General features: G+C 36.1%; 1 protein-coding gene across 1 annotated transcript in view; it reads right to left on the bottom strand.

The window, feature by feature from the left end:
- LOC144216892 (uncharacterized) overlaps nucleotides 1-10,328 on the bottom strand; it is a 96,048-nt gene extending 85,720 nt beyond the window's left edge. The window contains exon 1 of the mRNA XM_077746334.1: nucleotides 10,154-10,328. The gene's annotated coding sequence lies outside the window, so the exon portion shown is untranslated. The remainder of the gene's footprint in view (nucleotides 1-10,153) is intronic.
- Between the last annotated feature and the right edge of the window lie 12,610 nt (nucleotides 10,329-22,938).

Genomic DNA, 22,938 nt, shown 5'->3' with positions numbered 1-22,938 from the left:
CTGTGTGCCTGCATGTCTGTATCCAGTTTTGTTCTTCTTGTAAGTAGTCATATTGGGTTAGGTACTGTCCTAAATGCCTCTTCTTAACTTCATTGCTTCTTTGAAGACTTTACTTCCAAACATAGTTATATTGTGAGGCATTGAGGGTTATATTGTGAAGCATTGGGGGTTAGGACTTCATCATAGGAATTGAGGGTGGGAGTTGGGGGCACACAAATCAACCTCGAATGGACTTCAAGTAACTACACCAGTCTGGAGCACTGAGGAACAAATGGGGCTGCTTTCTTGTCATCTTATAACTTTGTTTTCTTGGGTCAACCAAATCCCTTACCACTTAATCACCTGCTCCCAGCTCCCCTTATTGTCTTTTTGCTGTTTTCTTCCCTGGTGTGTCGTGTGTGTGTGCGTGTGTGTGTGTGTGTGTGTGTGTGTGTGCGTGTGTGTTTGGCTATTTATTTGGAAAACTTTGTACGTGTATATAAGAAAAGGCAGTCGAGGATCACAGCCTTAAGTTAAAGCCCCTAAGGGTGGTAGCTGCAACACTGGAGTAGCTCAGAGGTAACAGAGGCAAGTGAGGGAGCAGGAGGAAAACAAACCTCTAATTAGTCTCAAAGAGATAAAAATGACTGCACTATTTTCACACCTAAATCAATGTCTGGCACATAGCAGCCAGTCAGTAAATAGTAGCTGGTTGAAAATTGTATGCACGGAAGTAGGAGGCTGTAAATAAGGAAAATTCAAAGAACAAGAAAAACCTCTTGGAAGTATGAAATGTGAGAATTGGAGTGAAAAAATCCTCCTGAAGATAAAAATTAAGTTTAAAGCTCCTTGTAAGTGGTCTGAGGTGATCTCTGAAGATAGTTCACTAATCACTTACCCAGAAATCTCTACAAAATCTTGCACATCAAGAGGTTCAAATCTTCAGTTTTACTTAAAGAACACACATGAAACTGCTCAGGCCATCAAGTGTATGCATGTTCAAAAACTACCAAATGTCTGTAGGATGTCACTTTGCAGATGCAATTTGTGCCATTCTGTCACTACAGTGGTGGAGTTGGTAGGTGTGTGCAGGTCAAACGAGCATCTGGACACAGGGTCAGTGGCCCATAAAGAGTGTTGAATTTTTACTCTACATGTTTACAAACACAGAGAGTAATGCTGAACTTAATGTTTTAAACGTGTAATCTCTGGTCCTTGAGCACATCCAATGAACAAAGCCCCAGGATGAGGCATAGGTCTTATAGGCCTCATGGTCAGATCACCCATACATAAGCTCTCCCTGTCACATTGAGATGATCCTTACTGAAATAAAGACCAGATTGTTCCTTGTTTTAAAAAAGCTTATTTATAGGGGCACTTGAGTGGCTCAGTTGGTTGAGCATCTGACTTCAGCTTAGGTCATGATCTTGTGGTTCATGAGTATGAGCTCAGCATTGGGCTCACTGCTGTCAGCCTGTCAACACAGAGCCCATTTTAAATCCTGTGTCCCCCTCTCTCTGCCCCTCCCCTGTTCGTGCTTTCTCTTGAAATAAATTTAAAAGAATAAATAACGTTTATTTATTTATTTGAGAGAGAGAGAGACTGTGAGAGAGAGAGAGGGAGGAAGAAAATCCCAAAGAAGCTTCTGTGCTGACAACACAGAGCCTGATGCAGGGATTGAACTCACAAACCATAAGATTGTTACCTGAGCTGAAACCAAGAATCAGAGGCTTAATCAACTGAGACATGCAGGTTCCCCCAAAATAGATTGTTCCTAAAGCACAAGGAGAGATTGCACAGAAGAGAAAGATGTCACCAAAGAAACTGAAGAAACAAAACTTATGGATGAGGAGTAAATTCTGCATAAATTAAATGCAAACAAAAGTAAAAAAAGTAATAAACTTTAAAAATATGTCATTTTCTAGGCCTGCCAGGTCCAGATTGTGCCTTCAGAACATTTTGTTGCTAAATAAGATCACAGTGATAGGATAACTTCTCCCCACACCTCTCGTCACTTGAAGTGCAATTTTCCATACACCCTTCTATGCACTGACCCACTCCTTCCTCCTTCCATGGAAGATGTTTGGAGGGTGACAGCCATTGGTTCTAGTTATCTATTTGGAGGAGTTTGAACTCTCTATTTGGAGGGACTTGAGTTCATAGGATTTCGAGTCTCTCTTCTTTCTCCTTCATCTAGACCAGCTGGAGGCAGGCTTTGAACTAAAGAAGACTCTTCTTTTTTTAAAAAAAAAAAAATTAATTAATTAAATTTTAAATTTACATCCAAGTTAGTTAGCATATAGTGCAACAATGATTTCAGGAGTAGATTCCTTAATGTCCCTTACCCATTGATCACATACCCCCCTCCCACAACCCTTCCGGCAACTCTCTATTTGTTTTATATATTTAAGAGCCTCTCATGTTTTGTCCCCTTCCCTGTTTTTAAATTATTTTTGCTTCCCTTCCCTTATGTCCATCTGTTTTGTATCTTAAAGTCCTCATATGAGTGAAGTCATATAATATTTGTCTTTCTCTCACTGACTAATTTTGCTTAGCATAATACCCTCTAGTTCATCCACGTAGTTGCAAATGGCAAGATTTCATTCTTTTTGATTGCTGAGTAATACTCCATTGTCTATATATACCACATCTTCTTTATCCATAAATCCATAGATGGACATTGGGCTCTTTCCATACTTTGGCTATTGTTGGTCGTGCTGCTATAAACATTGGGGTGCATGTGCCCCTTCGAAACAGCATACCTGTATCACTTGAATAAATACCTGGTAGTGCAATTGCTGGGTCATAGGGTAGTTCTATTTTTAATTTTTTGAGGAACCTCCATACTGTTTTCCAGAGTGGCTACACCAGTTTTCATTCCTACCAGCAGTAGGAAATCCTCTTTCTCCACATCCTCCCAACATCTGTTTTTTCTTGTGTTTTTAATTTTAGCAATTTTGACAGGTGTAAGGTGGTATCTCACTGTCGTTTTGACTTGTATTTCCCTGATGATGAGTGGTGTTGAACATTTTTTCATGTGTCTGTTAGCCATCTGGATGTCTTCTTTGGAGAAGTGCCTATTCATGTCTTTTGCCCATTTCTTTACTAGATTATTTGTTTTTTGGGTGTCGAGTTTGATAAGTTTTTTATAGATTTTGGATACTAACCTTTTATCCGATATGTCATTTGCAGATATCTTCTCTCATTCCATCAGTTGCCTTTTAGATTTGCTGATTCTTTTCTTTGCTGTGTAGAAGGTTTTATCTTGATGAGGCCCCAATAGTTCATTTTTGCTTTTGTTTCCCTTCCCTCAAGAGACATGCTGAGAAAGAAGTTGCTGCAGCCAAGGTCAAAGGGATTTTTGCCTGCTTTCTCCTCTGTGATATTGATGGCTTCCTGTCTTACATTTAGATCTTTCATCCATTTTGAGCTTATTTTTGTGTATGGTGTATGAAAGTGGTCCAGATTTATTTTTCTGCATGTTGCCGTCCAGTTCTCCCAGCACCACTTGCTGAAGAGACTGTCTGTTTTCCATTTGGATATTCTTTCCTGCTTTGTCAAAGATTAGTTGACCATACGTTTGTGTGTCCACTTCTGGGTTCTCTGTTCTGTTGCATTGATCTAAATGTCTGTCTTGTGCCAAAAAAGACTTTTCCAATTATAGACTTGGAGTCAATGGATAGTAAGTTGTTTTTAATTTTCTCATAAAATTAACATCTACAACCTAATCAGCATCTACAATTACTTCAATGACCTATTTTTGCAAAACAAACTACCCCAAAACTTGGTGTCTTAAAACTAGGAACAGTTCACTACATCTTAGAATTTCATGGGTCAGAAACTCAAATAAGGCTGAGCTGCTTCATTCAGCATCAATAACAGCCACAAGATGTTTAGCTGCAAACACCTGGAATAGAAGGTCCAAGATATCATCAACTCATGTGTCTGGTTGTTTGGTCAGCATGACCAGAATGCTAAATTTTGGACATCAAGTTATATTCCAAAGCTGTAGTAATCAAGACAGTACTGTACTGGCACAAAAATAGACACATGGATCAGTGGAACAGATTAGAAAACCCAGAAAGAAACCCACAATCTATGGCTGATTAATCTTTTCCAAAGCAGAAAGGAATATCCACTGGATAAAGACAGTCTTTTCAACAAATGTGGTTGGGAAAACTGGACAGCAATATGCAAAAGAATGAAATGAACCACTTTTTTACACCATCCCCAAAAATAAACTCAAAATAGATTAAAGGCTAAATCCATAAAATCCTAAAACCCTAAGTATCCTAGAAGAAAGTACAGGCAGTAAAGTCTCTGACATTGGCTGTAGCACATTTATCTATACATGTTTTATGAGGCAAAAGAAATAAAATAAAAAAAAGAAAACTATTGAGACTACATAATAATAAAAACTTGTGCACAATGAAGGAAACTCTCAGCAAAACTAAAAGCAGCCTACTCAATGGGAGGTGATACCAACAATTGACATTTCCAGTAAAGGATTAATATCCAAGGTACATAAAAAACTGATACAAACAATCCAATTAAAAAATAGGCAGAAGACATGAACAGACATTTCTCCAAAGAAGACATCCAGATGGCCAATAGACACAGGAAAGGATGCTCAATACCACTCATTACTAGGGAAATGCAACTCAAAACTACAATGAGATATCACCTCACACCTGTCAAAATGGCTAAAATCAAAAACACAAGAAAGAAGAAGTGTTTGTAAGGATGTGGAGAAAAGGGAACCCTCTTGCACTGTCGGCAGAAGTGCAAACTATTGCAGCTACAATGGAAGACAGTATGAGATTCCTCAAAAAGTTAAAAATAGAACTACCCCATGACCCAGTAATTAGACTACTGGGTATTTACCCCCCAAATACAAAAACACTAATTGAAGGGATACATGCACTCTGTTTCCAGCAGCATTATTTACAAGAGCCAAGTAATGGAGTCAGACCCAAGTGTCCATCACTAAATGAATGGGTAAAAAAGATGTGGTATATATATATATATATATATATATATATACACACACACACACACACACACAATGGGATATTATTCAGACTAAAAGAAATTAAATCATCATTTGCAATGATTTGGATGGAGCTGAAGAGTTTAATGCTAAGGGAAATAAGTCACTTAGTAAAAGACAAACAGCATATTATATTATTTCACTCATATGTGGAATCTAAGAAATGAAACAAATGAGAAATGGGAATAATAGAGAGAGAGAGAGAGAAAGAGAGAGAGGGAGAGACCAAGAAGCAAACTCTTAACTATAGAGAACAAATGGACAGTTACCAGAGGGGAAGTGAGTGGGGGGAAAGGGGAACAAGTGATGGGGATTAAAGAGTACAAGTTAACAGGATGCACACTGATTCATGTATAGAATCACTATATTGTACACCTGAAACTAATATAACACTGTATGTTAACTATAATGGAATTAAAATAAAAAGCTTAAAAATAAAAAATAAGGGGCACTTGGGTGGCTCAGTCGGTTAGACATTCTACTGCAGCTCAAGTCATGATTTCAGGGCTTGTGAGTTCCAGCCCTGGATTGGGCTCTGTGCTGACAGCTTCAGCTTTGGAGCCTGCTTCAGGTTCTTTGTCTCCCTCTCTCTCTCACCTTTCCCCACTCATGCTCTATCTCTCTCTGTCTCTCAAAGATGAATAAACATTAAACACTTTTAAAAATAAATAAAAATAAAAATAAAAATAGCTTAGGTTTTAAAAATCCAAGTAAAAATCATTAGATTGACTTTGATGTCTTATGACCATTGATTACTCATGGGTAGTCTAAGCCTAACTGTTTAAGAACAATGAAAATTAAATAGATGTAAGTTAATTTTTAGATATAAATTAAATTTTTTAAAAATTTAGGTAAACTTTTAAATCATTTCTGAAATATGTTTGATAAATTAAAACCTTAAAACTTTGTTGAGTTAGATTAAATAATGATTTAAATTAGATTCATTAACTGTCTAGATCATATCCAAAAAAATAATGAAACATTAATTATTAAACATAGATGCCTCTAATTTTGGCTTCCTTATTAGTGAAAAACTAAATATTAATGTAAATCTGATAGTAAAATTTTTTGGCACACTGTGTAGAAAGATTGTACTATAAATAAAGCACATGCTTCTAGAAGTTATAAAGTGTATTTATAAATTTACCAATCTAAGGAACACTGGTTTAACACACAGTTAACTCATGCTTACTACTTAGTTTTCACTAGATATTAAATTTTCTAAAGGTTAAGAACTCTAATTAATGTGTGTGGTTAAAGCTACTAATTTTTTTTTTTAAAAGGAAACATCTCAGTGAAAGAAAAGTAGGATATGTGCTTTTGGTAAAAAAAGAAATGAATATGGACTAGAGAAACACTTTTATTTGAAGTAAAGGAAAGTTGTAGAAAGCTTGTAAAAAGAAATTTTTGAAAAAGAATTTTATGCATGATCAGAACTAACAGTGGAGTGAATATATTTTAATACAAAAGTAAACTGGTACAAAATTAGCATTTGGTTTCCTATCTGTTAAAAGAAACATTGTTTCTTTTATTTAAAACACTTGATCTACCTTTGGTAATAGGTTGAGAAAGTTTTCTTACCATTTAAATGGCCTTAGAAAACAAAGATCTTCTGTTTTATGTTATATTTGTATAGGCATATAAATGTTCTATAAATTGTGTGAAATTCCTTGAAATTTAATATGTTCTAAAGTTATCAGTTATAATTACTCTCTTATATTCCGAAATTGCTGTCATCAAAACAGGCTCACACTAAAAGGACTGAACCACAGTAACAGGAAAATACCCCTGCTGATTTACATACAAAGGCAGACAACAAAAAATTTATAATAATTGTGGCACATGTGGATAAAACCCATTCTGCTGCCACAAAAATATCCCCTCACTGTGAGACTTTGCCATTCTGATGTCAGGGTAACATGGCAATGCTTGACTTCTAAATCAGAGAAAATAAGATGGGGATACAATGGCTATACATTGAACTATCAGGACTTTGGGTAATACAGGACAGCTCTTGACTTCTTCCTGACCTCCTGGTAAACCCCCTTTTTTGTTTGTTTTTTCATTATTCACCCACCATAGTATGCTTTTAAGATGACTCAAACTATGACTAGACATTCAAGGAGAGACTTGTATAAAATTGTGAAAACAGTCTACCAGCAATCTAACTTCCCAGGTCCATTATCCTGGAAAAATTATCTTTGCCCCCAGGAAACTCAGAGCTATTCCCAGTGGAATTTTGGTACACCTGCAGCTGCTCATTATTCAATTGCCACCTAGTGTGGGTTATCATTATGTTCCTCTTACTTTATGTGTGTGTGGTCTTTTTGTTTTTTTGTTTTTGTTTTTTGTTGTTTTTTTTTTAGTTAGTTGACTGATGCCTTCAGAGTGGCAAAGGAACTGTTAGAAAATGTGTTTCCCACTTGGAATACACCTTCCACAATCTCCCAGTGATTGAGATAGGCATTTTGGAGACAAATCTTATCAGCCTTACGAAAACTCTGCACACTTCTTGGAATCATCACAATACCTATCACACTCAAGCTTCAAAGAAGATTAAGAAAATTAATGAGATCCTCAAACTTAAAAATTTTAAACTAGCCCAAAATACTGAATGTCCCTGCCCTAAGATCAGTTTTGGCCTTGCTGACCGTTTGCAATACTCTCTTTGGATAAATTAAACTCACCTCACATGACATAATCACTGGCAGACCATTGTCTCTTGGTATACAACTTTCTGTTGATTCCTTGTTGTCTCATGCTACTATGACCAACTATGACAAAGTCTCCAATGTTTTATGCTCAGTCCTATCATCAATAGGTTAAAGAAATCTTCCTAGGTCCCAATTCAAAGGATCCTGTTGGTCACAATCTAAAACCTGGTGACTGGGTATTCTAAAAATGTCATCAAAAGAATACAGCTTTTGAACACTTATTGAAAGGAATCTTACCAAGTGCTCCCAACCACTGACATTGGTATAAAACTAGAAGGTGTTGAGTCTTGGGTACACATCTCACAGCTAAAGAAGGCTTTACTTGACACCTGATCCTAAGAAGATGCTAGAGACCTCTAAATCAAATTGATGAGGAAGATAGGTAGCTGACATTGAGGTAGACTACATGCCCATAAGACAATAGATCAAGTTTTCATACTTTAATTAAATTTGAAACCCTTTCTCCTTCTTTCTCTTTCCTTTATTATGACATAATCTTAGAAATATAATGCCCTCAGCTATACGTCCCAGACCTTTGCTATGAAGGGGAGTAAATGCCAAAATTTAAAACAATCTTTTATTTTAGACTCAGTGGAAATCTAACTGTGTCCATAACTTTTCTCAAGCATAATAAGATATTTCATTGGTCAACTCCATTGGATTCACATCATTGAGTTTAAAAGATTAACCAGGCTCAGGAGTTGCTTCCTTTGGCAGGGCTATGTTTCCCTGGCCAAGAGTAAATGTACATGGCAATCTGATCCAAAATCTTTCTTTAGATCCTAATTATATTGCAGAATCCATTGCTAAGACAATAGCTACCCAACAAAGATTCTTAGATCCTCTGGCCAAAGATTTTCTTGACAATAAATAGTTTTTACTTACCTTATAATGGAGCAACAGGTGTCTATACTGTGAACACCACCACCTACTGCATCTGGATTAACATTTCTGGGGAAGCTGAAACACAACTACATAAGATCACTGAGCAAGCCACTTGGCTTTAAAAGATTACTCCTTCAGTGAGGACTTTTTTTTTCTTTTTTTTACCTTACTTGAATTTTATTGTTTGGGTCATAGGAACCATGGCTTTAGAATGCATTCTATCCATTAAAAATTATCCTGCTCATAAAAATCATAATAATCATAACACTGCATGTTCTCAAAAGTTTTGAATGTATGTTCACATAAAGTAAATAATGTCACTGTGACTGGACCATCATAAAAGGAAGATAGAGGATGGCTGATTAAAAAATTGTGAACCTGGGGCGCCTGGGCGGCTCAGTTGGTTAAGCGTCCGATTTCAGCTCAGGTCATGATCTCACGGTTCGTGGGTTCGAGCCCCACATTGGGCTCTGTGCTGACAGCCAGATCCTGGAGCTGCTTCACATTCTGTGTCTCCCTTTCTCTCTGCCCCTCCCCTGCTCACGCTGTCTCTATCTCAAAAATAAATAAAACATTAAAAAAATTGTGAACCTGAAGTTATCAGCTGTGAATATCACAGAAATTAAGCAACAACATCATAACATGTGAAACCATGCAAAGGACCAACAAACTGTAAGAACCTCTGAGCAGTAGCTGAAAGTGACACCAATACCTTATATTTTGATAAAATCTCTAAGTTAAGCTGAAAGTGTGACCAAAGTACTGGAATAGGGAAAAGGTAGGGTCACAGGGCCATGGGGCCACAAGACCTTGGGAAGCCACATAAGTTAAGGCCTCAATTCAGTAAACCAAGACCTAATACGTAACCTAATTACAGTTTCATTCCCCCAGGAATATCTCCTTTAACCAGTCAACATAAGAATTTCCTGGTTAACACTGGGGATTTGCCAGTAGATCCTTTCTCTTCTCCTTAGGAGAGTGACTTTGACTAAAACAGTGGACTCCTGGCTAATGATTTCTTTCTTTTTCCCTTCCTCTCTTCCTTTAAAAATATTCTTTTCCTACAGTTCAGTGGAGCTCCTTTCTATTTGCTAGATAAGATGCTGTCTAATTCATGAATCATTAAATAAAGCAAGTCAGCTGTTTAACATTTTCAGTTGAATTTGAATCTGTTTTTAAACAGATAATATGCATTGTCTCCCCAGGGAAAAGTATTACCATGAGATGAGGGGTGTCTGATGGCAGTAGTTCTTGGGAAAAGCCCCTATCCACTTACACCCCTAATATTCACATGATCCTTCTACAGTTCACAGGAATAACATTTGTTCTGCAAACACTCTCTAAAAATGTCCCAAATAGTTAAATTTTCTAAACGTCTCACAGCCATCAACCAGTCATCCTGCTCCTCAGTCTTTCAAGTCCGCAGGACCCAAAACTGAGCATCCAGCCCCTACCACACTTGGACCTATAGGTCTGTAATTCTATTTTTAGACCCGCACTCAATCCAAAGTGATTTCTTGCTTACCAGCTTCTGAAAGAAAGGAGACTTGGTGTCAGCGTTGAGCTCTGAAAGTGTCCACTGGCAGTGCAGGAAATGCTGAGTCTGAAGTGCTCACCCAGGAACACTCCTGTCCACAGATCGTCCTTGCACTGGAACAGGTCCTGTGTGCTGGTGTGGTCCCTGCAGAGATTAAAGAGCTGACTGTCACCCAAATGTCTAACGATCTGGCAAAACAGAAATAATCTCTGTTCTCTGCCCCACCCTCACAGGATTCTGGCCAATAGAAAAGAAGCAGCTATCACATTACAGAGTCCTGTTGTTTCCAAGAACAGAAAGTGAAATCAAAGTTCTGAGGTCTCCTTTTCCGAGAATACAGCTTTTGCCAGGAAGTGAAATTGAAAGGCACCATGGACACTGATTTTGTTTGCTTTTGGCATCATGAGTGAGAGGAGGGCACAGATCCCAGGCAGGAGACTTCTCAGTGACCCCTGAGACACCCTAACCAGGCTCCAGGCACCAGGTCAGGCAGAATCTGAATCCAGAATCGGAGAACAAAGCCTGGGTCCTGGGAAAACGACACTCATGGTTCCCCTGTTAACCTTGACAGCCCAAACTCTATGGGGAGTGAAGTCTAATAAAGTGTGTATCTAGTCATTGTCGCTGGTTTCTGCCACAGAGCTTCAAAACTCCTAGAAATTTCCCAAGTGATAGGATATGACTTTGTTATGCTAATGAAATTATTGTTGTCAGGTTCCTAGATAGTTTTAGGTCAGTGGCTGATCAGCAGGAATACCAAGCATATGAATAGAGGGTGGGGACTTTAGGGCAACTGTACCTCTGGGGAGAAGAAAGGGGATGGAGATTGAGTTCAGTCAAGTGGCCAATAATTTGATCAATTATGTCTATGTAATGAAAACCTAATAAAAATATCTCTAGAAACAAGGCTAAAAGATTTTTGATGTTTGCGCTAATGCTCTGGGAAGCTGACGTGCCCTGATTTCATGGGGAGAGGCATGGAAGCCGTGTACTCCCTCCCAGATTTCACCCTATATGTATCCTTTTAAATAAAGCTGTACTTGTCAGTATAAAACTTTCCTGACTTCTGAAAATCATTCTAATCAGTTATCAAGGCCAAGGGGGTTATAGAAACCCTCAAATTGGTAGACAGGTGGATTTCCAAGTGACCTAGTGAATCCACCAACGTGAAGCTAGTGTTTGAAGGGAGGGTAGTCTTCTGAAGGACTGAGCCCTGAAACTTGGGGAGTCTTTGCTTATTCTGGGTGGTTAGTGCAGAAATTGAAAGGTAATACCCAGTTGCGGTGTAAACTGAATAGGGAGTAACCCTGTGTCTTTGGCAGCCACATTTTGGCTTTAATTTTAGTTTTTTCATTTATTTGTTGAATAGAAGTACAGTAGATAGTTTATTATTCAAGACCAATAAGATGTGTGCAATAATATGTCCCTCTACACATAATAGCTATTCATCAAGTTTCTGTACTAGAGGGATTGTGTCATCCTTATGGGTCCATTTAATAAACACATGAGAAAATATGCACTATTTTCTACTTTTTAAAAAAATGGCAGCATTTCCTACACAATGTCCAGCATCTTGGGTTCTTCATTTGTTATTTAATTGTTCTAGATGAGCAATATTCCATATTTTCACTCTTGTAAGCAATACTGCAATAAAAATACAAGTGTACATATCTTTTTGAATTAGTGTTTTTATTTTCTTTAGTTATCTCTCCCAAAGTTCCTCCTATGAAAAATATTTTTATAAATGTATTTTCAAACAAACATGTCTTCCATTGACAAATATTTAAGAAATAAGAACGATAGCTCAATAAAGCTGTCATTTCATTTTTTTAAAAATGTCTGCTTACTTATTTTGAGGAGAGACACACAGAGAGAAAGAGAGAGAGAGAGCAGAGGATGAGCAGAGGGAGAAGGAGAATCTCAGGCAGGCTCCATATTCAGCACGGAGCCCAAAGTGGGGCTCCATCTCATGACTCCAAGATCATGACCTGAGCCAAAATCAAGAGTCAGTTGCTTAACCAAATAAGCAATCCAGGTGCCCCAAAGCTGTCATTTAAAAAACAAAACAAAACAAAACACAAATGAAATGGAACATTCTATCAGCCTAGTATACTCTGGTGAGCCCCTGCAAAGTGGAACTCCCTCTTCTAACGTGGAATTTATCTGCCCCCCCAACACCATATTTTGATTGAAGAACAATTAACATAAAATGTTATGCTAGATTCTGGTACACAACATATTGATTCAACAATTCTATACATTACTCAAAGCTTACCACAATAAGTGCAGTCACTATCTGTCGTTATACAACATTATTATTGTATTGACTGTATTTCCTATGGTGTGCTATTCATCTCTCTGACTTTTTTATTTTATAACTGGAAGTTTGTGATTCTTAATCTCCTTTATTTATTTTACCTTTCCCACTACCCACGTCCTCTCTGGAAACTACCGATTTATTCTCTATATTTCACAGTGTATTTTGTTGTTCTTTTGGGGTGTTTTTGTTTGTTTGTTTATTTCCTTAGATTCTACCTATAGGTAATACTATATAATAGTTGCCTTTCCCTTTCTGGCTTAATTTCACTTAATATAATACCTTCTATTTCCATCCATTTTGTCATAAAATCGCAAGCTATCATTTTTATGGGTAATATTCCATTGTGTGTGTGTGTGGATGTATATTACACACACTACATTTTCTATACCTATTCATCTATCAATGCACACTTAGATTGTTTCCATATTTTTACTGTTGTAAGCAATGCTGCAATAAACATAGCGGTGCACATGTCTTTTGAATTAGTGTTTAAATGCCAATAGTGGAATTACTAGATCAAAAAGTATATATATTTTTAGTCTTTTGAGGAAACTCCATAAAGTTTTCTACACTGGTTGCACCATTTTACATTTCTGCAACAGTGCATGGTAGTTCCCTTCTTTCCACATCTTCACCAACACTTGATTATTATCTTTTTGATACTAGCCTTTCTGATTGGTGTAAGATGTTTTTATGGTTTTGATTATGGTTTTGATATGTATTTCTCTGAGGAGTAGTAATGTTGAACATCTTATCTTTTGGTCATTTGTATGTTTTTGTTTGATTTTTTTGAGGGGGAAGTAATGTCTATTCATGTCATCTGCCCATTTTTATAGTGGATTTTTATCGTGGGTCCCTCCCTGTGCAAAAGCTTTTTTTAAGCTTATTTATTTTCTAGAGAGATACAGAGAGAGAGAGAGAGAGAGAGAGAGGATGGGAGTGAGGGAGAGAGAGAGCATGAGCAGAGAGGGACAGAGAGAGAGGGAAACAGAGGATCTTAAACAGGCTCTGCACAGACATCAGTGAGCCTCATGTGGGGCTAAAACTCACAGACCAGGAGATCATGACTTGAGCCAAACTCTGACACTCAGGAAGCTGAGCTACCCAGGCACCCCAAAAGCTTTTTATTTTGTTGTAGTCACAATAGTTTATCTTTGCTTTTGCTTGCCCTGCATGTAGAGACAGGTTCATAAATATGCTACTAAGGGAGATGTCCAAGAGATTGGTGCATACATTCTTAGGAGTTTTTTAATGTTTATTTATTTATTTTGAGAAGCAGAGACAGCATAAGCAGGGGAGAGGCAGAGAGAGAGGGAGAGAGAGAATCCCAAACAGGTTCCATGCTGCCAACACAGAGCCTGATGCCAGGATCGATCTCATAAACATGCGATCACGATCTGAGCTGAAATCAAGAGTAAGCGGCTTAATAGACTGAGCCACCCAGAAACCCCTAATATTTAGAAGTTTTATTGTTTCAGGAATCACATTTAGATCTTTAATCGATTTTGAGTTTATTTTTGTGTATGGTGTTAAAAGTGATCCAGTTTCATTCTTTTGCATGTCACTGCCCAGTTTTCCTAAAACTGTTTGTTAAAACACTGCTTTTTCCCTTTGCATATTCTTGTCTTAATTTGGGTTTATTTTAACACCCCACTTATATCAAATTAAAGAGCATCAGCATAGCAAAGGAAATAAACAAAATGAAAAAGCAACTTACTGAAAGTGAGAACATATTTGTAAATTGTATAAGAGGTTAATATCCAAAATATATTTTTTTAAATTTCATACAACTCAACCAATAACAACAAAAAAATCTAATTAAAATATATGCAGAGAATCTGGATTTCTCCAAAGAGTTATATAGATGGCCTACAGAATATAAAACGATCCTTAAGATCACTACTCTCCAAGGAACTGAAAATAAAACCACAATGAAAGAGTACCACACATCTTTTAGAATGGCTATTTCAAAAAGACTAGAAATAATAAGCTTTGACATAGAAAAAGTGCAGAAAAAGTAAATGTTGTGCACTGGTGGTGGGAATCTGAATTGATGCAGCTACTATGGAAAATATATGGAGCTTTCTCAAAAAGTAAAAATTGAACCACCATATGATCCAGGAACTCCCCTTCTGGGTATTCAACCAAAAATAATGAAAAACATTAAGTTGAAGAGATATATGCATCCTCATGATCATCGCATCATAATTTACGACAGTCAAGACATGAAAACAACTGAGTGTTCATCAATGGATAAATGGATAAAGAAAATGTGAGACATGTTTATATAGGTCAATTTCTGTCCTCTCTATTCTGTTCCATTATTGTGCATATCTATCCTTTCCTCAATCCCACAATGTCCCAATTATGTAAAAATTTTAGTAAGTAGTAGAAATAATTAAGAATATGGTGTGAGCCTTCAAAATTTATTTCTTTTAAAATTGTTTCATCTCTTCTGTGTTTTTTTCCCTTCCCTATATAATTTTAGAATTAGCTTATCTATATCTATGATCAAAGCTTGCTGGAATTTTGATTGGGATTGGTTAGAATTATAGATATAATTGGAAAAAATTGACCTTATCACATTACTGATGCTTTCACCTATGAACACAATTGGGATTTCCTTGTATTTGAATCTTCTTTTATTTCTTTTATCAGTGTTTTTAGTTTTCAGTGTAGTGCTCATCCTCTTATTTTGTTGTTTATACAACCAAATATTTTATTTATTTAGTGCTATTATAATTTTTTTATGAAATTCAAATTCCTATTTTCCATTTCTGGAATTCAGGAATATGTTTGTAATATGATCTTATATTTTGTGACATTTCCACTCACTTATTTGTTTAGAGGCTTTCTGTGGATTTATTGGGATTTTTTTAATGTGAAAAATTATGTCTCCTGTAAACAGAGATAATTCTATTTCTTCTGTTCTAGCAAATATCCCTTTCAAAATTCTTAACTAATTCACTAGGACTTAAAGTAGTACGTATTATAGAGTGGTGAAAGAGGATGTTCTTGATGTTTGGGGAAAGCATTTGTCTTTCATGATTAAGAATGATATTAAGTTTCTTTTGTTTGTTTGTCAGTATGAATGGTATTTAATTAAGTTAAGGAAGTTTTATTCCTGGTTTGATGAATTTATTTTTATAGTAAATGGATGGTAAGTATTATGAAATGTTTTCCTATATCTATTGAAATTGCCACAGGATTTTTTTCTTACTGCATCTGCTATGAATTATAGTAACTGATTTTTTTCAGTGTTCGAAGAGCTTTGCATTCTTGGAGACAATTTTACTTGATTGTGATGTATCATCTTTTCATATATTTCTGTAATTGAATTGTTAACAGTTTGTTGAATATTATTACTGGGGTTGCTTCTTTAGTCTTTTGTTGTAATTGCGTTTTATTTCTTTGGTTTGGTATGGAGTACATTGGTCTCATGAAATGAGCTGGAAGGAGTGCCTTTCTCTACCGGAAGAGCTTTTGTAGAACTCGTATTATTTATTCCTTAAATGTTTGGTATAATTTACTAGTGAAAAAATACGGGCCTGGAATTTTCAATTTTCTTTCTTTCTTTCTTCCTTTCTTTCTCTCTCTCTTTCTTTCTTTCTTTCTTTCTTTCTTTCTTTCTTTCTTTCTTTCTTTCTTTCTTTCTTTCTTTCTTTTTTCTTTCTTTCCTCTTTCCCCTTCCCCCATTTCTTCTTTCCTTCCTTCCTTTCCATCATACTTAGAATAAATTCTGTAGCAAATACCATGCCCTTAGTGTCCTACATCACGTGGTCCCTGATTACTTTTAAGCTTTTCTTTCCTACTATTCTCTCATTGATCACTCTACTGCACCCCAGAGGTCCATAAGTTAGTCAATGGACAGGGCAAGCTCTTGCATTTTTCACGGTCTTAGCATTTGCCATTCCGTCCACGTGGGACACTCTTCTTGTATATATTCACACTTTGTGCCTGCTCAACTGTCAGGTCTTCAGAGAGGCTTCTCCTGACCACCAGTTTGAAATATCCTTCTTTTCCATGTACAGTTCTCTATTCTTCATAACACCAGCACCACCTGACTCTATGTCAGTTTTTAATTTCTCCCTTATTTCTTGTATTTCTCCACTAAGAAGTAAAGTTCAATGTGGACAGGGACTTGGTTCTTTTTATTCCCTACAATATCGTTAGGGCTCATTTCAAAGTATTCAGGCAATGGGTGAGGGCTGCTGAAGGAGCCCTAGATCTTCACATGTTGTGACTAGTCAATTAATGCCAAATGAACAAGTGAAAAACTAAATGAGTTAAGAGGACTGGATCATGAACCAAGGTCCTTGAACAAAACAATCTCACTATACTCCCATTAGTAAGCTTTCTATTCTTTATTGGATAGGTATTCTTCTTACCTTTTCAATAGATTAGCACACTCTTAGGGGTTTTTTTTGTTTTGTTTTAATCGCTAAATTCTTATCACTCTGGGTAAAGTATCTAAACTGTGCAGCATCTAAGCTGAGGTCAAAGTATCACAAAACACTGCAGTCCAGACAGGCAATGTCAAATGTGGATGGGGTGTTACTGGGGCTTTGGTTAGGACACCCAAAGAAAAACACAGGAAAAGCAAGTGATAAAAATAGAGTCTGGATATAGGGAACTAAAGGAAATCCTAAATAACCCTAAAATCCTAAAATTGGAACCACAAAAGTCCCTAAATGGCCAAAGACACTTTAAAAAATAAGAAGAAACCTGGAAATATTACAGTTCCAGCTTTCAAGATAAACTAGAAAGCGTAATAATCAAAACAATATGGTACAGGCACAAAAATAGACACAGATCAATGAAACAGAATAAAGAGCACATAAACAAACTCACAATTATATGGTCTATTTATCTATGTAATGGGAAAAAGACAGTCTTCAATAAGTGGTGTTGAGAAATTTGGTTAGCTCCATGCAAAAGAATGAAACTGTACCACCTTCTCACATCATACACAAAAGTAAACTCAAAATGTATTAAAGAACTAAATTTAAGAACCTCAAACCATAAAAATCCTAGAATAAAGATCAGAGAGTAAGGTTTCTGACATCGGCCATAGCAACATTTTATTGTTTTTTCTTTTTTCTTTTTTTTTCTTTTTTTTGGTCTCCTGAGGCAAAAGAAACTAAAGCAAAAATAAACTACTGGGACTACATCAAAATAAAAAGCTTCTGCACAACAAAGGAAAGAGTCAACAAGACTAAAAGGCAACCTACTTAATGAGAGAAGATATTTCCAAGTGACATATCTGATAAAGGGTTAGTATTCAAAATATATAAATAAGTTATAAAACTGAATTCCCCAAAACAAATAATCCATTTTAAAAAATGGCAGAGGACATGAATAACTATTTCTCCAAAGAAGACATCCAGATGGCCAACAGACACATGAAACGATGCTCAGCATCCCTCCTCATCAGGGAAATACAAATCAAAACCATACTGAGATACCACCTCTGGCCGGTCAGAGTGGCTAAAATGAACAAATCAGAGAACTCTAGTTGCTGGCGAGGATGTGGAGAAATGGGCACTCTCATACACTGTTGGTGGGCTGGTGCAGCCCCTCTGGAAAACAGTGTGGAGCTTCCTCAAAAAATTCACAATAGAACTCCCCTATGACCCAGCAATAGCACTGCTAGGAATTTACCCAAAGGATGCAGGAGTGCTGATGCATAGGGGCACATGGACCCCAATGTTCATAGCAGCACTCTCAACAATAGCCAAAACATGGAAAGAGCCTAAGTGTCCATCAACGGACGAATGGATCAAAAATATGTGGTATATTTATACAATGGAATACTACATGGCAATGAGAAACAATGAAATCTGGCCATTTGTAGCAACATTGGTGGAACTTGAGGGTGTTATGTTGAGCGAAATAAGTCAGGAAGAGAAGGACAAATACCATATGTTTGCAATATACGTGGATTAGGAGGAAGTTAACAGAAGACGATGCGGGAGAAGAAGGGGAAAAATAGTGGGGGAGAGGGAGGGAGGCAAACCATGAGAGACTCGTGAATGCTGAGAACAAGCGGAGGGTTGATGGGGGTAGGGGAGAGGGGAAGGGGGATGATGGGCATGGAGGAGGTCACTTGTTGGGATGAGCACTTGGTGTTATATGCAAACCAATTTGATAATAAACTATTTAAGGAAATAAAAGAATGAATGTGTTAATCAGAAAATTAAAAAAGAAATTTAAAAAATATATGGAAGACAATGAAAATGAAAGCATGACAGTCCAAACACTGTGGGATGCAGCAAAAGTAGTCCTAAGAGGAAAGTATATTGCAATTCAGGCCTTTCTCAAGAAGCAAGAAAAGTCCCAAATATACAACCTAACTTTACACCTAAAGGAGCTAGAAAAGGAACAGACAATAAAGCCTAAAATTAGCAGAAGAAGGGAAATAATAATGATTAGAAAAGAAATAAACTATATAGAAACAACAACAACAACAAAAATAGCAGAAGAGATCAAGTGCTGGTTCTTGAAAGAAGAAAAAATTGATAAATCCCTAGCCATACTTATTATAAAGAAAAAAGAAAGGACAAAACAGCTAAAATCACAAATAAAAGAGGAGAGATCACAGGCAACACTACAGAAATACAAACAATTACAAGAGAATACTATAAAATTTATATGCCAATAAACTGGGCAATCCAGAAGAAAAAGACATATTTCTAGAAACTCACACACTACCAACACTGAATCAGGAAGAAATAGAATATTTTTACAGACCCATAACCAAAAAGTAAACATAATAAGTTATCAAAAATTTCCCAAGAATGGAGGAATCTTGGCCAGATGACTTTCCAGGGGAATTCTACCAGAAATTTACAGAAGACTTAATAACTATTTTTCTCAATCTGTTAAAAAAAAATTGAAATAGAAGGAAAAAGTCCAAACTTATACTATAAGGCCAACATTATCTTGATTCAGATAAATACCCCACTGAAAAGGGGGATTACAGGCCAATAACCCTGATGAACACAGTTGCAAAAATTTTCAATAAGATAGAAGCAATTTGATTTCAACAGTACATTACAAGAATAATTCACCACAATCAAGTGGGATTTATTCCTTTGCTACAGGGCTGGTTCAAAATTCACAAATCAATCAATGTGATACATTACATTTAAAAAATAAAGGATAGGAACCATATGATACTTTTAATAAATGCAGAAAAAGCATTTGACAAAATATAGCATGAATTCTTGATAAAAACCCTCAACAGAGTAGGGATAGATGGAACATACCTCAACATCATAAAAACCACATACGAAATACCCACAGCTAATATCATCCTCAATAGGGAAAAACGGAGAGCAGGAATAAGACAAGGATGTCCCCTCTCACCATTACTATTTAACATAGTAAATTGGCAAACATTCATTCTTCACAGATGACATGATACTCTACATGGAAAATCCAAAAGACTCCACCAAAAATTTTCTGGAATTGATACATGAATTCAGTGAAGCTAAAGGATATAATATCAATGCACAGAAATCTGTTGCTTTTCTAAACACCAATAATGAAGTAACAGAAAAGGAAATCAAGGAATCTAACCCATTTACAATTGCACTAAAAACCATAAGATACCTAGGAATAAACCTAACCATAGAGGTAAGAGATCTGTATGCTGAAAAGTTATGAAAGAATGCTTATGAAAGAAATTGAAGAAAACGTAAAGAAATGAGAAAATATTCCATGCTCATGGATTGGAAGAACAAACATTGTTAAAATGTCTATCGTATCCAAAGCAATCTAGATATCTAATGCAATCTTTGCCAAACTACAACCAGTATTTTTCACAGAGCTAGAATAAACAATCCTAAAATTTGCATGGAACCACAGAAGAGCCCAAAAAGCCAAAGCAATCCTGAAAAAGAAAAAAAAACCTGAAAACTGCAATTCCAGGTTTCAAGCTATACTACAAAATCTGTAATCATCAAGACTGTGATACTGGCACAAAACCAGACACATAGATCAATGGATTAGAATAGAAAACCCAGAAATGGAACCCTGTCTATATTATCAACTAATCCTTGACAAAACAACAAAGAATATCCAATAGAAAAAAGGCAGTCTCTTTAGCAAATGGTGTTGGGAAAATTGGACAGTGCCATGCAGAAGAATGACACTGAACCATATTCTTATGCTATACACAAAAATAAGTTCAAAATGGATGAAAGACTTTAATGTGAGATAGGAAACTATCAAAATCCTAGAGGAAAACAGAGGCAGCAAATTATTTTACTTTGGCCGCAGCAACTTCTTACTAAACACGTCACCGAAGGTAGTGGAAATGAAAGCAAACATGAACTATTGCGACTTCATTAAGATGGAAAAAAAAGCTTTTTTACAGAATGAAGGAAATAACAAAACTGAGAGGCAGAATAAAAGAATATTTGTTTATATATATGTGTATATATATATATATATATATAAAATAAAGGGTTAGTATCTAAAATCTATAATATAATCTTAACAGGCTCAACACCCAAAAATCAAACAACCCATTGAAGAAATGGGCAGACAACATGACTAGACACTTTTCCAAAGAAGACATCTAGATAGCTAACAGACACATGAAAAGATGCTCAACGTCACTCATCATTCAGAGAATACAAATCAAAACCATGATAAGAAACCACCCCACACCTCTCAGAATGGCTAAAGTCAACAACACAAAAAACAGCAGGTGTTGGAGTGTGTGGAGAAAGCAGAACCCTCTCCCACCACTAGAGGGAATCCAAACTGGTGCATCTACTCTGGAAAACAGTATAGAAGCTCCTTAAAAGACTAAAAATCCAAACTGGTGCATCTACCCAGGAAAACTATAGAGACGCCTCAAAAGATTAAAAATAGAACTACCCTATGATCCAGCACTTACACTGTTAAGTATTTACTCAAAAAAATTCATAAATAAAGATTTGAAAAGGCACGTGCATTCTATGTTCATAGCAGTATTATGAACAATAGCCAATATTTGGCAAGAGCCCAAATGCCTGTTGATTGATTAATGGATAAAGAGGATGCTGTATATATATATTACTCAGTTTTAAAACATGAAATCTTGCCATTTTGTGATGGAGCTAGAATGTATTCTGTTAAGTGAAATAAGGCAATCAGTGAAAGAAAAATACCATATGATTTCACTCATATGTGGAATTTAAGAAACAAATCAGACGAACATATGTGAAAGGGAAGATAGGAGAAGAGAAGGAAACAAACCAGAGGAGACTCTTGACAATAGATGAATGGATAAAGAAGATGTCACACACACACACACACACACACCACACACACACACACAATGGAAAACTACTTGGCAATCAAAAATAATGTAATCTTGGCATTTGCAGCATTGTGGATGGATCTAGAGGGTATTATGCTAAGCAAAGTAAGTCAGTAAGAGAAGACATACATTACACACACAGAGAAAGACATTACACATACATGATATACCTTTTACTTGTGAGTCTTCTGGTTGATTTTTACAGAAATACTTTTACTACTGTTTTGTTTTCTTTTTTTGTTTTTGTTTTACTCTTCTTACTCTCACTTATGGTCTCTCCTTGTCACTCAAATCATCCTCTCTAATATTATTTGTGGGGCTGCCTTAGTGATCATGAACTTTTAATTTTTGTTTGAGAAATGCTTAATCTTTCTTTCTATTCTGAATGAAATCTTGCTATGTATTATTGGCTGCATATTTTTTTAATTTTCAGCCTTTGAAAACATCATGCGACTCTCTTCTAGCATGGACAGTTTCTGCTGAAAAATCAGGTGATAGACTTATGGGGTTTCTTTTGTATGTAATTGTCTTCTTTTCTCTTATACCTTAAAAATTATTTGTTTATCATTATTTTTTTATTTTTCCATCTTAGTTACTATGTGTCTTGGTATGGGTTACCTTGGCTTCATTTTATTGAGGGAATTTTGTGCTCCCTGAATTTGGTTCTCTGTTTCCTCCCCAGATTTGGAAAGTTTTCAACTATTATTTCTTCAAATACATTTTCTGCCACCCTTTCTCTCTCTTCTCCTTCTAGAATCCCTATAATACAAATGTTATTATGCTTAATGGAGTCACAGTTTTCTAAGTCTAATCTCAGTCTTATCTGTCCAGCTTGATTGCTTTCCATGACTCTGTTATTCAGGTCACTAATACATTCCTCTGTTTCATGTTGCCTACTATTTATGACATCTATTGTATTTTTAATTTCATTTATTAAGTTCTTCATCTCTGATATGTTATTTTTTATATTTTTTGTCAAGAGTCTCACTCATGCCCTTCATGCTTTCCTGTAGTCCACGAATATCTATATAATCATTAGTTTAAATTCTGTCAAGTGTACTACTTATTTCAGTTTCACTTAGATCTCCTGCTGTGATTTTTGTCCTGTTTTTTTCATTTGGAACATATTTATCCTTTTCC

This window comes from Crocuta crocuta, unplaced genomic scaffold (genome assembly GCF_008692635.1).
Source record: "Crocuta crocuta isolate KB4526 unplaced genomic scaffold, BGI_CrCroc_1.0 scaffold218, whole genome shotgun sequence".
NCBI lineage: Eukaryota > Metazoa > Chordata > Mammalia > Carnivora > Hyaenidae > Crocuta > Crocuta crocuta.
The sequence above is the reverse complement of the archived record's forward strand: the minus strand, read 5'-3'. Positions and strand labels throughout refer to the sequence as shown.